The 16,665-nt window shown below is 42.5% G+C and overlaps 1 protein-coding gene across 2 annotated transcripts in view; it reads left to right on the top strand.

The window, feature by feature from the left end:
* The window catches only part of LOC126203358 (TBC1 domain family member whacked-like), a 72,115-nt gene that overhangs the window by 34,194 nt on the left and 21,256 nt on the right, over positions 1-16,665 (top strand). The window lies entirely within an intron of this gene.

The raw sequence follows: 16,665 nt of genomic DNA, 5'->3' as shown, positions 1-16,665 counted from the left end.
TTACCGAATAATTTATGTACTCTGCTTTGCGTTGAGTTGTGCTTGCTGGTTGTTTCCTTTTCTTATTTTGAAATGAGTGCAGAGAGCAATCCATGGTTCGAATACGACTCTCACAACACCAGAAGGAATCAGTGATCTATGTCCATTATTACATCGGTTCTGCCTTTCCAGGAGTGCAGAACGCGGATGCAGGCTGCCAGCCCTGTGAAAGGGAGGCATGGCTTGACCTCCCACTCCGCTCTTCTCCCCTCGACAGCTAGAACTTCTCGTTTGTTTTACATTCATGGCCGACTGCCAAAAAAGTGTCTGCTACAACATGAGTGCCAGTACCAGAAATAATAGAGCATGTATAAATCATTCAAACTTGTAATCTGGATTTTGTGAAGCAAATTTAATCAAATTACTGACATTTAATACTAAAGGCACTGTCGTTTTCCTCCATCCGCTATGCAGTGTCATTTTCTGCTCCGATGATGACCATGGACTTCTTTGCACCTCATGTCTAGCACGGTAGCCAGTCCGTTGTGGTGGGGCCGCCATGTACCCTGTTGGTTGTAGCCCCCTGACTACACTGTGATCACTCTGCTGATGCCTGCGACGTTAACTCCCCACATATGCCAAGGAGTAGATACCTGTCTCCCTGGGACGTCGGGACTCTCGGCAATGGCCATCCTGCCAGGTGGCCTTTGCTGAGGCTGGAAGCGTGCCTGTGGTGAGGGCTCCTGGTTGGAGTGGGTGGCATCAGGGCGGATGACGCACCATGAAGCGTAGTACTTCATCTCTTGCTGGTGGTCCAACACCAACAATCTCTAAGCGGTCAAAGTCTAACTTCAGTGCTGAGAAATACGACCCCATATTGTTTCCCTCCCTGACCACACCATGGGAGGAACACCAGGCTAAGGATGGCAGTGATGCTTATTCGCCCCAGTACCTCGTATCTAGGAGAGTTGATGGGGAATCTTTCATGCCAATGAACCTTCAGTTTTTTGTAGAGCATTTAGAGGACAAGTTTGGGGAGTTGGAGGGCTTGTCCAAAATGTGGTCAGGGTCAGTCTTGAAAAAAACAGCATCCTCTGCCCAGTCAAGGGCATTACTCACTTGTGACAAGTTGGGGCATGTATCTGTTACCATTACGCCCCATATGAGCTTAAATATGGTCCAGGGTATTACATTCCACAGGGACCTTCTTTTGCAGTCTGACGACGAGCTGCGCACCAATTTAGAGTGCCAGTGTGTTCATTTTATCCGGCGCATCTATCGGGGTCTGATGGATAATCTGGTTGCCACTGGTGCCTCCATCTTAGCCTTCGAGGGTGACACATTACTCGAGAAGGTTAGGGTGATGGTCTACTGCTGTGATGTCAAGCCATATATCCCTCCCCCGATGCGGTGCTTTAAGTGCTGGAAGTTCGGCAGTATGTCTTCCCGCTGTACTTCCACCATCACATGTCGAGATTGTGGACATCCATCACATCCCGATACTCCATGTGTCCCGCCTCCCATCTATGTCAACTGCGGAGGGCATCATTCACCTTGCTCACCAGACTGCAGGATCTTAGAGAAAGATAGGAAAATCATGGAATACAAGATCTTGGACCAACTGACCTACTCTGAGGCAAAGCAAAAATATGAGACGCTACATCCTGTGCATATGACATCCACTTACGCTGCCACTATGACAACAATTCTAGCATCTTCCGTGCACAGTTGGCTCTGAGCCATCAGACTCCACCTGCCCCCTTGATGGTGGGGGGCACTTCCCTCCCTGTTGCTCCTGCACCACCTTCTTCAGGGCAACCCCCCCACCCCCTCCCCACCAACCATCAGGACATCAGTCCCCACTTCTCAGTTGGAGAAGAAGCACAAGTCATCTTCGGCTCCTCTCGCTAGGATGGGTTCCCTTGGATCACTCCCTTCCCACGTTCTTACCAGTGGCAAAGCTGACACCCGCGACTGGTAGCTGGTCGAAGGGCTTCACGGTCCTCCTTAGTCCCTGAGACTAACTCAGTGAAGCCCTCCCAGCCAGTACAGCCAAATGTGCAGCGAGAGAAAACCCCCAAAAACCCAGAAATTGCAGTGACACGCATACCACCGCTACCTACAAGCTCTGCATCTGAGGATGAAGTGGAGATTCTTGCGTCCACTGAGGACATAGATCTCACGGGGCCCTCAGACACAAATGGATTTCAATAGCACAGTTAAACTCATCCGGTGGCAGCAGGTGACCCTGAGGCATAGACAGCCTCATTGAGTATTTCGTGCCTTCCCAATCTCACGAGCACGGCATCCTCCAGTGGAATTGCTGCAGTTTTTCCCAGCACCTGGCTGAGCTACAGCAACTGTTAAGCTTTACACCTTCTTTCTGCATTGCCCTCCAGGAAACCTGGTTCCCTGCAATGTGGACCCCTGCCCTCCATGGCTATAGGGGATATTACAAGAACCATAGCGAATATAATAGTGTCGGGTGGAGTTTGCGTCTCTGTCCTCAACTCAGTATGTAGTGAACCCCTTCAAACTCCTCTTGAAGCTGTGGCTGTCAGAATAAGAATGACACAGGAAATAACTGTCTGCAACGTATATCTTCCTCCAGATGGTGCAGTACCCCTGAATGCAGTGGCTGCACTGATTGATCAACTCCCTACACCTTTCCTACTTGTGGGAGATTTTAACACTCATAACCCCTCGTGTGGTGGCACCGTGCTTCCTGACCGAGGCAGAGATGTTGAAACTTTACTGTCTCAGTTTGACTTCTGCCTCTTAAATACCCCCCCCCCCCCCACACACACACACACACATTTCAGTGTGGCTCACAGCACTTACTCGGCCATTGGTTTATCCCTCTGCAGCCATTGACTTCTCCCATCTTTTCAGAGGAGAGCACATGATGACCTGTGTGGTAGTGACCACTTCCCCATCTTCCTGTCGCTCCCCTGGTGCCATGCCCACGGACGCCTACCCAGATGGGCTTTCAACAAGGCAGACTGGGAAGCCTTCACTCTGCTGTAACCATTGAATCTCTCCCACATGGTGCCATTGATGTTGTGGTTGAGCAGGTCACTACAACGATCATTTCTGCGGTGGATAATGCGATCCCTTGTTCTTTAGGCTGCCCCCGGTGAAAGTCAGCATGTTGGTGGTCACTAGAAGTCGCTGAGGCAATTAAGGAGCTTCAGCGAGCTCTTCAGCGACATAAGCGGCACCATTCCCTAGAGCACCTAATAGCCTTTAAACGGCTCCATGCCCACGTTCGCCAGCTTATAAAAAGATGAAAACAGGAGTGTTGGGAGAGAAGTCTCAACCATTGGGTGCCATACGTTACCTCCCCAAGTCTGGACGAAGATCAGACGTGTTTTTTGGGTACCAGACCTCAACAGGTGTCCCTGGCATTAAGATCAGTGGCGTGTTATCTACAGACGCAAATGCGATTGCTGAGCATTATGCTCGAACCTCTGTGTCTGAGAATTAACCTCCAGCCTTTCACACCCTTAAATGGCAGATGGAAAGGAAAGTCCTCTCTTTCACTACACGCCACAGTGAATCCTATAACGCCCCATTTACAGAGTGGGAGCTCCTCAGCGCCCTTGCACATTGCCCTGACACAGCTCCTGGGCCGCATCGGATCCAAAGTAAGATGATTAAACATCTCTCATCTGACTACAAGTGACATCTCATCCTCTTCAACCGGATCTGGTGCGATGGCGTCTTTCCCTCACAGTGGCAGGAGAGCATCATCATTCCAGTGCTAAAACCCAGTAAAAACCCACTTGATGTGGATAACTATCGGCCCATCAGCCTCACCAACGTTATCTGTAAGCTGCTGCAACGTATGGTGTGTCGGTGGTTGGTTTGGGTCCTGGAGTCATGCGGCCTACTGGCTCCGTGCGAGGCCGGTTTCCGCCACGGTTGCTCTACCACTGGTAATCTTGTGACCCTTGAGTCTGCCATCCGAACAACCTTTTCCAGACACAAACATCTTGTTGCCATCTTTTTTTATTTACGAAAAGCGTATGACACCACCTGGCAACATCATATCCTTGCCACATTGTATGAGTGGGGTCTCCGAGGCACGCTCCTAATTTTTATCCAAAATTTCCTGTCACTTCATACTTTCCGAGTCGCAAATTGATGCCTCCTATAGTTCCCCCCATATCCAGGGGAAATGGGGTCCCACAGGGCTGTGTATTGAGTGTATCTCTACTTTTAGTGCCCATTAACGGTCTAACAGTGGCCATCCATCTCACCTTCTGTGTATACAGAAGACTTCGGCATTTCATATTGCTCCACTAGTACTGGAGTTGCTGAGCGGTGCCTGCAGGGAGCCATCCATAATGTGCAGTCATGGGCTCTAGCCCACAGCTTCCAGTTTTCGGCTGCGAAGTCATGTGTTATGCACTTCTGTCGGCCGTCGTACCATTCATAGAACCAGAACTTTACCTTAATGACAATCCACGCACTGTAGTGGAGACATATCAATTCTTAGGCTTGGTTTTTGATGCTTAATTGACTTGGCTTCCTCACTTTCATAAGCTTAAGTGGAAGTGCTGGCAGCACCTCAATGCCCTCAGCTGCCAGAGCAACACCAACTGAGGTGCAGATCGCTCTACACTGCTGCAGCTCTAGAGCCTTTGTTCAATCCTACCTTGACTAAGGGAGTGTGGTTTATGGTTCACCGGCGCCCTCAGCATTGTGTTTACTTGACCCAGTGCACCACTGTGGCGTTAGACTAGCGACGGGAGCTTTTAGGATGTGTCCAGTGACCAGCTTCCTGGTGGAGGCGTGCACAACTGCTCGCCAGTTACACTGCACACATTTGTAGTTCTGCGCATCAGAATTACCATCTCCTTTTCCCATCCACAATGGTTCATCTTTCGTATCGACGGCCCAGGTCAGGGCTTTCAATTGTAGTTCGCAGAACTGGAGTCCTTGCCTTTACCACCTATACTTGAGGTCCATTCAAGTACACCTCAATGGTGTATACCTAGGCCGTGGCTTTGCATGGACCTTTCACATGGCCCTAATGACTCAGTCAGCCCCGTGGCTCTCCGCTGCCACTTCCACTCAATTCTTGACATTTACCGAGGTCAGAAAGTGGTATACACACATGGCTGATGGTCGCTTCGACTTCGCGTATGTCCATGGAGGATATGTTGAACAGCATTCCTTGCCCAGTGGCTGCAGTGTTTTCTCTGCAGAGCTGGTGGCTATATCTCACGCTCTTGAGCACATCCGTTCATGCCCTGGGGAGTCATTTCTTCTGTGTACTGACTCCTTGAGCAGCAGTCAAGCTATTGACCAGTTCTACCCTTGTTGTCCTTTGGTAGCAACCATCCAGGAGTCCACTTATGCCCTGTAACGGTCCAGTTGTTCAGTGGTGTTTGTTTGGACCCCAGGTCACGTCATAATCCCAGGCAACCAGTCTGTCGACAGGCTGGCCAAACAGGCTATACAGAAACCGCTTATGGAGATCGGCATTCCAATAACTGACCTGTGTTCGTTTTTATGCCGCAAGATGTTTCGGCTTTGGGAGAAGAAATGGCATAGTCTCAGTATGCACAACAAACTGTGTGCCATTAAGGAGACTGCGAATGTATGGAAGTCCTCCATGTGGGCCTTTCGCAGGGACTCTGCTGGCTCCGCATTGACCACGCTTGGGGATCCACGGCTACCTCCTGCGCCGTGTAGACGCGCCTCGGTGCGGCGCCTGGTTAACAGTGGCCGATATTCTGGTGTACTGGTCCCACTTTGAGTGCCCTGCGATGAAATCTTGGGTTACTGGACTCGTTGACGCTAATTTTATACGTTGTCGCCTCATCGGCTGATTTAGTTTTATATTTTCTTCATGAGGGTGGGTTTTATCATTTGATCTAAGTTTTAGCACATATCCTTTGTCCCTCCGTGTCCTCCACCCTAGTGCTTTCCTGGTGGAGGTTTTAATGTGTCACAGTGTGGCTGGTTTCTCCTTTTTATTCTTATGGTCAACCAGCCATGGTAATCTGCATTGTCGTTTTAATATTTTATACATGTTTCTTTCGTTTCTGCAGTTTTCTTGTCCCCTTTTGTCCATTTAAGTGTTTGTTGCCCTTCCATCATTCTTATGGTTTTTCCTTTCATTCCGTTTTGTGTTGTAAGCCTCGTTTGTTTTTTCTTACCCTTGTGGCATTGTTTTATTTGGAACAAGGGACCAGTGACATATCAGTTTGGTCCCTTCCCCCCCTCTAAATCAACCAACAAATCCATGACTTTGAGATAACAGCTTCAAAATATATAGTAGGAATGATATTGGAAATTCATTCCTTGTTGCAAATAAATCTGTCACTCTCAAATTGAAATCATTAATTTTACCCTCAAATGACTTTTCACAGGATAGCATCCCTAAGGCACTCAGTCGTTCTTCTGTCATGGTGTTTCGCAGGAACATTTTAATTCTCTTGAGCATTGAAAGGCATCTCTCAACTTCTAATGTCAACATAGGTGTCATTATTAGCAGTTTCAAAACTTTTAACAGTCTCGTCGAATGTGTCACTAAGTTCATCCTCTAGAATCAGCGAAAGAAACGGAACTATGCCAGCAACTGCTCTCAACTCAAACTAACATAGAAGACTTGAAGCTCACCCCTCTAATTTCTTTTTTCCAGAAATGTATGTGTGTATGTAATTTGAAGGCATTTGTGTAGAACATTTGTGATGTATTTGTCAAACTGATTTACATCATATAAGTTGGCTGCAGTGAGATGTCCAGTGAACTGAAACTGTAATTTTGTTTCAGAAAGAATGTCAACGCACACTTCCAAAGCATCTCTCTTTTTTTATGCCCATCAAAAATCTGTGGCTTCTTGGCAGGCATCGTTTTGTCATTTTCGAAACTAATATCATTAGGGATTGAGTCAGTGTCATCTCTCTTGTTTTGCATTAACACTTCAAAGTTCTGGGTGTCTTGTTTTGCTTTCGTCAGTTTGGTTATCTCTTCTGGAGCTGATTAAAAAGTACATCTGCATGAGGAATTATAGAAAAATGATAGTCAGAAAATGAATTAGTTATCCTGCAGTCTTTGTTTGTATGAACCAACTTTTTCAATAGTGATGTTGTTTGTTGTGGTCTTCAGTCCTGAGACTGGTTTGATGCAGCTCTCCATGCTACTATATCCTGTGCAAGCTCCTTCATCTCCCAGTACCTACTGCAACCTACATCCTTCTGAATCTGCTTAGTGTATTCATCTCTTGGTCTCCCTCTACGATTTTTACCCCCCACGCTGCCCTCCAATGCTAAATTTGTGATCCCTTGATGCCTCAGAACATGTCCTACCAACCGATCCCTTCTTCTAGTCAAGTTGTGCCACAAACTTCTCTTCTCCCCAATCCTATTCAATACCTCCTCATTAGTTACGTGATCTACCCACCTAATCTTCAACATTCTTCTGTAGCACCAATAGTAGAAGATAGTTTTAATGCTCTCACTTGTTTCGGTGACTTCCATAACAGCAATAGGATCTTCTCTGTTTTCAAAAACATCTTTTACCACTACAATTCCATCTTGTGACACATACACGGGACAAGCTTTTTTGAATAATGCTGTGCACACTTTTGCTTTGTGGCGAGTAAAAAAAGAACACTGAAGTACCTGAAAGATGTGCAAAGAATATGCAGGCTTTGCGATTAACAGAGGCTGCCGTAGATATAATAAAGTTGAACTGATGTGCATAACAATGAATGTAGTTTCCATTTGGGAATTTGTCTTTAATTAGTTTCTGAATGCAATTCAACTTGCCACTTGTAATGTTTGCACCTTCGTAGCTCTGAGCTGTTAGTTTTGCTCAGTCATCACCAATTAATGGTGCAGTTTCTTTCAGAGTATTCTCAGCTATAGTATGAACATTCTGACTTCCTGGATTAACAAAGTTCCAAAATCTTTCAACAGGTTTCCCTCAACACTATAACGAAAAACAATAACCAATTGAAATTTGCAAGTTACATCTGCATTTTCATCCGCGATGATTGCAACATAATCAGCACGTTTTATCTCTTTACGGACTTCATCATGGTACACTTCCAACATGCATTGCAGTAGTTCGTTCTGAAGAGTGTTAGAAATGCCTTTGAACGCTGATGCTTGACTAAGATGAATGTGAAGATCTTTATTCTGTTCTGCACTGAAGTGAATTAGCTCACGGAAAATACCCTTATTTCGAGAGGCATCAGATTAATTGTGGCCCCTGAGAGCCAGTTCCAAAGCACCACAGAATTGAATATAGTTTACAGTTAAATTCAATATATCTTTTCTACACGTTTGCTGTGGCTGTCAGATGTCTGTCTATATTGCGAATCTAATTTCTGCTGAAGGTTGGTTTTGGCCAGAAATGAAAGACAAGCACATTATTCATGTGTCACTTTGACATTTCATGTACTTATATTTTAGACCATATATGCCCAATATCAGTTATTTCAGTCTTACCCAATGAACATCTCCCCCAAATAACACACAAGGAAAACAGTGTTTCTTTCTTCGCAGCCACGAATCCATTTGTTTTTTGGTAAATTTCCGGATTGAACTTACGGCATAGATTTTTTGTTTACTGCTGCAGATTCAGATTCGGGAGTGGCCTACCTAGTGTTTTTATGTGAATTTTTTTCACTGAGAGTCCTGTCGCTAAGTGACGTTTTTAATAACTCATTTACTTTGTTCATGTTTGCTATTTTCACAGTCAACTGAATTTTCCCTTACAGATAACACTGCACACAGCTATATACGGTCAATTACATGATCTCACAATAACTGCAACATATTTGGACAGAACTGTATTACATGAATATAAAGAGTATAAACAGAAATACTACACCGCTGTTTGAAAAACAGATGCTCAACAGGTAGTGAATACGTTAGATTTTTTGTTCTGTTCCTGTAGCCCTGCTGTTGTGAAATATGCCAATATTAAAATAATGCCTCTTAGTTTCAAAATCTAAGGGCATAATTATTTCACATTGTATATAACTATTTATAATGATAATTATGTTTATTATTTCTGTGTTTGATTTAATTAAGCATTAATTTGCATTTGGGAATGCATTAGCTTGCAGAAAGATTATAGAACCGGGTTACAAGAAGTTTGCGCCCTGATGTATTCTAACGTGATCACTAGATGGCAGATCATGCTTCTATAGTTCTGCACTGCAATGCTATCTGGCGGAAGGAATGTAAAGCTCTGAGCCAGAATGGCTGCGGCTCCATTTGCCGCCATAAGAAGCGGTAGAAACCGACCGCCGATCCTTTCACACAGTGCTTATTAGAGCAGATGGTGCCAGTCTGCAGTTGACTCCAAGCTTCATAAAACCACTGTGAGAACGCGCGCAGTGAAACACGCCTTTTCAAATCAGAATATACATACTCTGAAACAGTGTTCTGCGTGCAATTCGTATAGATTTCTCTTTCTTTCTTTTTCATACAAGTGGGGCCATGGCACAGTGGCACTACCTCAGAAGCCGCCCCTCTTTGTATCACTGTGTGTTTACCCTACAGTGTGACCAGCAAGGAACTGTGAAGGCTGTTTGGCATGGTTTACATTTACACTTGCAGAGATGTAAGTATTGCTTTGTGTACTAGCATGATGTGGTGGGAAAGATGTGTCTTTTTAGGAGAGTTTGCAGCCTATTTAAATGCGTTTATTTTGAACCAGGTGTAGGTGGTCCCGATTGATACCAGCTCTGTGTTGTCAGGATGGTGTTGTGGAACCTGTAGGGTATCTTTCAGTGCTAATAAAACACGGTTAGCGAGTTAGTATTTATTCATTCAGATATACAGTTGTGTGTCTTCTCATCAGCCTCATCTGATGCCTCGTGTCAGTGACACAGATGAATTCTGTTGACTCCTGTTGTAGGCTTAGGTGCTAAGGCTTCCACTCCAGCAGTCTGGCCGAAGTCTTGTGGCCTGGAATCCGCTGTCTGCAGGTGAAGCCATAGCAAGAGATTATGTCTTCACACTGTCGTTACTATCCTCCCTCCTGCTCCAGAAAATGATGATTCATAGTGAATCATTGAGATGTATCGCACTGTTGAAAACCGTGTAGTTGGCTGATCCAGGCCCTAACGGACAGGTAGGCCGAGACACCAAGAAGTGCCTTTAGCAATGATCAGGAAACAGGCACCAGACAGCCCTCTTATCCAGCAGTGATGACGAAATTAGTGCGGCAAGCACTGCAAGATGTACTGGTGTTGGAAGACCCTCAGTCTCTCCATCAGCAATGTAGTAAGTGCCAGCCAGTGACGAGTCGCATGAGGGGGCAGGATGTGGTTACTTGGATGCTGTCATCTTGGAAACAGCAAGCATTGTGTTCATGAGAGGTGCTGGAACATCTAATATATGGCTGTCACTACACCGTAATAATCATTAAATCTAGGGCTTCAGTACAAAAGCCATCAATCTTGATGACCAGTTGAATTCAGAGCTGGAGAACTGCAGTATTTATGAAGACAGGTGGGAGATAATGACATGAGACTCTTGTCTGTTATGACTGAATGTGGTCTGCTTCTTTACTAATGGTGAGCAGTCCTTATTCTCTTGTGTTTGTTTAATGATTTGTTACAGGCCATTAACAGCACTGGAACTGTCAACTCTGTGAAGTGTGTTATTGCATCTAAAGTATAGTTTATTGCTCCATGTAACAAGAGCTAATAAATCTCTCGACTCTTCGTCAGTAAAAAAGACACACACACCATTCATACACACAAGTAAATACACCTCATGCACGCATGACCGCCAACTAAAAAACTGAAATAACTGATGTAAAATGACGCTGGTGTGGCATTGGACATCACTTAGCGTATACGAACTTTGCATGATTAAGTTTCCTGACACCAAGGTCGTGCTCTACACAACACATCTGTACTGATAAACAGGTCACAATTTGTACCATATCTACTGCCGCTGCCAAGTTCTACTCAGCTTGGCGGCTGATGGGAGTAACGAGGATTGCTTGTTCGAATAAAGGTATCATGACCAATCACAATCATTTCCAAACTGTCTGCTGCCCATGAGCAGCTTCGTGGATGTTCTGATCATCATGACATCTTTGTCGAACCTCATTTAGCATGTTTTGTTGTTTGGCCGCTTGTAGCACTAGCTGACACCGTTGCCCAGTTTTTGTTGCTCAAAGCCTCAAATGTTTTTGATTTAAACTCGGTGCTAGTAACATATTTTTTTTTATACTTAGGAAGACATGTTTCGAGAATTTATTCTTCTTGTCAAGCGCAATATTTATGTAAGTATTTTATGTGACATTTCACAAACTAACAATTTGGCTGATAGATTGTGTGTGAGTGGTTTTCTGTGTAATTGGGGAACACAATACCGGATAACCTCAAAAAGACAACTACATTGCAAGACACAGAACAACACATATGTAAGTACTGCACAGAATACTTAAGTAAATATTTTCACTAGGCAGTGAGAATGAATTCTCGAAATAGGTCTTGCTAAGCATGAAAAAATAAGTAACTGTTGCAGTGTTTCATTATTCAGATAATCAACGAGAGCTACATGCTTTCCAAAAACATTGATTATGATGTATGGAATTAAGTCGAACATTTCTATTTCCCAGACAGTTACTAGTTCTAGTTATATCAGTGGTTTTTATTATATAATAAACCTTTACATGTAACTTTTACCACTTAAAATGTTTTTTCCTCATTTTGCATTTTCCAACATTTATTGGTCAAATAATAGGGAAGTGCACTGTCTGCAAAAGATATAGGTTGCAAAATATTTGTGTGACCCATCTTAAAATATTGCTCAGGTGAGTGGAACCTATTCTAAGCAAGACTAACAGGTGATATGGAATGTATACAAAGTATGGCAGCACGAAGTTTATTTGACCAGTAGGAGATCTTCATGGAGATACTGAAAGAACTTAATTGGCAAACACTTGAAGATAGATGCAAGCTATCTGCGAGAGCTTACTAAGTAAGTTTCAAGAACCAATTTTAAGTGATGAATCTACGAATATACTAAAATTCTCTATGTATCATTCCGGTAGAGATCACAAAGACTATCCTAATTACAGTGTGCACAGATGTATTTAAGCAATCATTCTTCCCACACTCCATACGTGAATGGAATGGGAAAAAGACCTAATAACTTGTACGATGGGAAGTACCCCCTACCGTGCAATTCACAGTGGTTTTCAGAGTATTGCTGTAGATAAGTGTAACTTTCTTAAAATACTCTCATTGGGAACAGATTTGCCAGTCTACTTCTTCAGATATGATTTCATAATGTTGTCTAGTTTGGGAAAGGGGAATACTAAGTGCCAAAATTTCTGCAATGGTGTCGCCATAAAAAAAATTCATTTCTGCTTTTTTAACTTACAGATACCAATGCCTCAGTAATACACAGTTGTCTTTGTACTGTTACCATGTTGTAGTTCCTTATTCTTGGCATGACTGGCACTTTATATATTTTTGTTGGTGCTTTTTATCAACTGGATTGAGACGTTAGAAATGCTTCACGTTACAGTAGATTTGTCGCCCTGAATACTATCACTGATACATTCCTCTAGTGCTTATGTTCTATTTTGGCATCTTGGATGCAGACAAAAAAATAAATAAATAAATAAGCAGAAGGACACCATAAGTCATACAAACTAAACTCAACACTGTTTGAGATGTACTGAACCTCGTGGAGTGGGCACGAGACAGCAACCACGTGTTTAATCAGCATAGCAACCATTGTCACACTGAAGTATTTCAGTAATCTAACTTGCATGTCTGTCCTACTTTTTGAAAATCAAAATAGTGGGCAAACTTTTGAATACATGTCTTCTGTGAGAAACTCTTTCAGGCCAAAATTCAAATATTGAGACTTGGTCTCAAAAATAGGGTAAACAAAATACATTATGAAAGGATTACAGGCGGAGAAGAAGAAAACTATGCTAGAAAATGTGTTTATGCTGCAAAGAGGTTCAACTGAATCACAGTTGGGAGCATTTATTTCGTGTTTTCTTTGCAGTGTAAGTCATATAAAACCATTTGTATAGTAAAAAATGTAAAAACACGTAAAAGCCCTGGATCTTTATCGCAATAGCGGTGTTGTCAGAGGAACAGGACATAGTGTACGTTCTACAACTGCCAAAATCAACAAAGATTACAAATGTTACATACTCTTGTGGGAACTTAGGATATAATTTTATAAATATTTTACATAAATAGCAATCAGCAATTTTTGTGCTTTGCTGTGTTGAATGTAAATGCAAGTATCTGCTGTAGAACTAATAAGCATTCCCGCCCCCCTCATGAATGAGTTGAAACTTATTATTCCAGCTATTAGGTGACTGCATAAGTCCATACAATGATTTTGTGAGGCGACAAATACGACCCGACCCATCATCAAAACCTTCTGGTTGAGTCATGTATACTTCTGTATCCAAGTCACCATACAAAACTGCAGTTCAGACATCAAATTGACCAAGTTCCAAATTTTCTTCTGCTGCAATCACTATTACAGCATGAATACCGCCATAAAGAGCAACTGGACTAAAAGTTCCATCAGCCTGGCATGTTGAAACATATTGCACACACAACCAAGTAAGCACAGTATCGATCAGTTGATCCATCAGGTCTATTTTTAATATGAAGTGCCCATCGATTATTGATAACACCTTTTTTTTTTTTTTTTTTTTTTTTTTTTTTTTTTTTTTTTTTTTTTTTTTTTTTCTTCAGAGGCCCTCATTTCTTAGCTTTTATCGCATTAAACCGTTTATTGGAATTACTACTTTCCGTAGCTTTGTTGAAGTTTGGTGGTTCAAGCTTCGTTTTTGTCAGGCAAACTAATGTGTTTGCTTCTTGAGACTGCTGAGGGTGTTATCCCAATTATAGTTACTAAATTTCACTTGGGGACATATTTCATGAACTGGTCGATGATTTGGTAACTCATTCCAATATTCTTGGTCACTAGTCACAAGCTGATCAACAGTAGATCCACTTTGCTCTCCAGTTTCTTCAGGTATGGAATAAAATTCTAATTCTATCGAATTTCCAGTTGCACGTAGCTTTTCTGGTTGAAGATCAACATTGCACAATTTCGTCACACGATGTTTCGATGGAATCCACACTTTGTAACCATTTTTGTCAGTCACGTAGCCAATGAATTGGACAGGCATAGCTTTGTCATCAGGCTTAGAATGAAATTCTTTCGCAAATAAACATAGCATTTGGATCCAAAAATTTGTAGATAGCTGAAACACTTAAACATTTTGCCAGACCACAATTCGAAAGGTGTATTACCTTCAGCACGTGACTTCCCAGTACAATTGAGTAGAAAAGCAACTGTGTCACTTGCACGAGCCCAAAATGATCTAGGTAATGTGCTAGATGTTAACATATTGTTGTTGTTGTGGTCTTCAGTCCTGAGACTGGTTTGATGCAGCTCTCCATGCTACTCTATCCTGTGCTAGCTTCTTCATCTCCCTGTACCTACTGCAACTTACATCCTTCTGAATCTGCTTAGTGTATTCATCTCTTGGTCTCCCTCTACGATTTTTACCCTCCACGCTGCCCTCCAATGCTAAATTTGTGATCCCCTGATGCCTCAGAACATGTCCTACCAACCGGTCCCTTCTTCTTGTCAAGTTGTGCCACAAACTCCTCTTCTCCCCAATTCTATTCAATACCTCCTCATTAGTTATGTGATCTACCCATCTAATATTCAGCATTCTTCTGTAGCACCACCTTTTGAAAGCTTCTGTTCTCTTCTTGTCCAGACTACTTATCGTCCATGTTAGATGTTAACATTGAGTGAGCTAATTCAGCTATATTTTTATTTTCTTGTTCAGCAGCACCATTTTGCTCACACCCAAACCTCCAGATGTCACCCACTCAGATTAGTACCAAGCATTGTGTGTTGATAAAGTATCTACCAAAACACCGATTTAGTTCATGCTGTGTGCTGTCGTCAGGCAGAAGGTGGGCAAACAGTAATTGAAAGTGACACCAGAACTATGGAATATAGGCAAAACTTATAAAGATCTCTGGTAAGTGAGTTGGTAGGGTGTCAGATTGTCATGCTAAAGATCCTGAGTTGAAAACTCACTGATTGTAGTGTTTTTTTCCCAGTCTGTTTTTGCTTCGTTGGTTGAAAGTAACAAACCTAAGAGTACATTTATATTGGTAGGTGTGGTAAGATACAAATGTGTGCTATAGGTTTGCTACTTTCAACTAACGAAGCGAAAGTAGACTGCCAAAAGAACATTGCTAAACTCAGAAACGTCCTTTTACATGGCAGAAAAATGTTCTCCCATATAACAATTTCACATGTAATCTGTTACTTTTTAATTAGCATTTATGCATCTTCTAGTGGACATCAGTACACAGCACAAACTAAGTTGTTGTTTTGGTTGATACTCGATTGACGCACAACATTTGATACTGATCTGAGTGTCTTGACATCTGGACATGTAAGACAAAACTTAATACCATGCTCTAGTAGCACTGTAGCTACCATATTACAATTACTCTCTCCTCCACCATCAGACAAAAGTACTTTTACCTTATGACCAACAGCATCACACTCCTTCAAAAATGTTTTCAAATTGTCAGCTGCTTTAGATTTATTTTGCATGCAATGTATCCAAATGAAGCAAGAATAATCATCTCTCAAAGTAAGATAGTAACGAAAACCATTTATAGAGTTAGCAGACATTGGTCTATTAACGTCTGCATTGATCAGCTCACTGAAAGTTTGTGGACGATCTCTGGTGTGGCATAATGGTTTGCGGTGGGATTCCCAAGAACACATCCATCACAAAATGATGTGGTATCAGAACACTTAAATGATATACCAGACCAAGAGAGCACATTTTGTACATGATGTTTATCTTGATGACAGAGTCTCTCATGCCAGCATTGCAGTTGTTCTTCTGAAGTTCATAAATTAATCATTACTTGTGAATCTGGAGGACAGACTCACATGTTTGTAATATAGGCTGAACACACAAGTCTTCCTGTTATGACTGTTTCAATATGTTGTTATCATAATTCACATTATATCCACGTTGTGCAGCTTGATGCACAGAGAAAAGTTGGTGTCTGATATTGGGTACATACCAGTCACTTACAAGCAAAGCAGTTGTCCCTCATTTGTTGAGGAATATTTGAGTATGAATACTGCTAGCCCTATGTGCAAAAATAACTTCTTTGCCAGCTGTCTGTTACACATTGCGGAATCTGAAACTTTTCAGATGTATCGAAATGGCGTTCATTTGGTGAAATGTTCGAAATCCTAGCATCTGCACTATCACAATTAACATGAAGCAACAAGCTAGTGGCTGTTTGGTTTGCTGCTCACTTTTAAACAGGAAATCAAATTGTTATTGTTGTTAGCTGTCGCTTTTACTTCTGTGGCCATGTGCTTTCTACAGTTCGCGACAATATGTTCAGCTTTCTTGGAATACAGACATGTACGACTTTCTTTCTTTCTTTCTTTGAATGTCATAACTCAACTGAAGCATCGTGTCTGCCATTCCATAAATCTTGCAGTCTCACGAACGTCCTAGTAAATAAAAAAATAGTCTAGTGAATGAATACTATAATTATCACAACCTGAAACGTTCAAACCTGGTCCCATAATTTGTTGTGGTCAACTTAGGCTATAATTCATACAGTAAAAACACGAAAACAAAAGGAAA

The sequence above is a fragment of the Schistocerca nitens genome, chromosome 9 (assembly GCF_023898315.1).
Source record: "Schistocerca nitens isolate TAMUIC-IGC-003100 chromosome 9, iqSchNite1.1, whole genome shotgun sequence".
Lineage (NCBI taxonomy): Eukaryota > Metazoa > Arthropoda > Insecta > Orthoptera > Acrididae > Schistocerca > Schistocerca nitens.
Note: the sequence above shows the minus strand (reverse complement) of the source record. Positions and strands in the feature narration are given on the sequence as shown.